The sequence below is a fragment of the Engystomops pustulosus genome, chromosome 4 (genome assembly GCF_040894005.1).
Source record: "Engystomops pustulosus chromosome 4, aEngPut4.maternal, whole genome shotgun sequence".
Classification (NCBI taxonomy): domain Eukaryota; kingdom Metazoa; phylum Chordata; class Amphibia; order Anura; family Leptodactylidae; genus Engystomops; species Engystomops pustulosus.
This window is the reverse complement of record NC_092414.1, coordinates 146248108-146249741: the sequence shown is the minus strand read 5'-3', so window position 1 is coordinate 146249741 and position 1634 is coordinate 146248108.

Here is a 1634-nt window from a genome sequence, read left to right as displayed (position 1 = left end):
AGCTGTGTGGCCATCCAGGCCTGAGGAAGTAGCTTCAGCTGGATGACTCAGGAAGGAAATGTGACTTCTGACATGTAAACATCTTCACTCATTTGTGTGCTGATATGTAGTGAACAACAGCAGAGAGAGGCTCAATACAAGCATTCATGGATTGTAATGCATAGGGACTGTCCAGGACTTTTCTAAAAGCAATATGTAACATCTGGTCTAATAGGTGCAGGTCAGGAGAGGCTGGGCCCCATGACTGAATCCTACACGAGCAAGTCTCGACTCTTACACATAAAAAATTGTATATATATATATATATATCATAGACACATACAGTATAAACACATCATATACATGCAAATACAGTATACACATTATGTACACACATATACAGTACCGTAACCCTATATAACTGATAAATTACGACATCATATACACAACATGTACATACAGTAAAGCATAGCTCCCAACCGTCCTGATTTTGCCGGGAAAGTCCCGTTTTTCTTACCTCTGCCCCGTGTCACGGGCAGCTATGAGATTGTCACAGATTTTCCCCCCAGGTCCCGCTGCTGTGTCCGCATAGTAAATACTTTGAAAGCCTAAACTCACAGTACAGAATGGCTTGTACAGACATCGGGAGGGAAGATGTCTTTTCAGAGAAGTGTCGGGCTTAGCGGAGAGCAGGGACCACGTCATCAGCTTCAGATCAGCATCTGTCCATATATGGTCACTGCATCTCCTAGGGTTCCCCAGAGCAGACATCGGGCAGGGAATCCTTTTCAGAGAAGTAGAGAGCAGGGACCACGTCATCAGCTTCAGATCAGCATCTGTCCATATATGGTCTCCAGGGTTTCCCCAGACACAAGCTCTTTATTTAAAGGGGTTATCCGGGTTTAATTTTTTTTTTATGGCCGGGCTGGGGAGGGATAGTTAAACATAATAAACATGGACTTACCTCCTCCGGTGCCGCCGATGTCCCACGCCGCGGTCACTTCGTTCCGTGCCCCTGTAAACAAACAGGGGCACGGAAGCCGCGCACAGGGAGCTTCCGGTCCGCGTTGTGGACGGCTCCTCCCATCCGTCCCTATATCTCAGCGTTGTAAGCGCTGGGAGATGGTGCGCATGGGAGCATCCGGCCGGCCGGAAGCTCCCTGTGCGCCGGTGTAATGAAACTGGCGCACGGAGAAGACGGGCCGCGGCGCGGGACATCGGCAGCACCGGAGGAGGTAAGTACATGTTTATTATGTTTAAATAGCCCTCCCCAGCCCGGCCATAAGAAAAAAATTAAACCCGGATAACCCCTTTAATTAAATTACATAAAGTTGTGCCCAGGCTGAGATTCAAACCTGGGACCCTCTGCACTGTAGACAGGAGCCTTAACTAACTGAGCTATAAGCCCAGTGATACATGTCGGAGGATTTCTGGTAACTAAGAAGTGTTATCTGCCACTGTTACATTGTGACACAGACTTACTGCACTGATATACACTCACCGGCCACTTTATTAGGTACACCATGCTAGTAACCGGTTGGACCCCCTTTTGCCTTCAGAACTGCCTCAGTTCTTCGTGGCATAGATTCAACAAGGTGCTGGAAGCATTCCTCAGAGATTTTGGTCCATATTGACATGATGGCATCACACAGTTG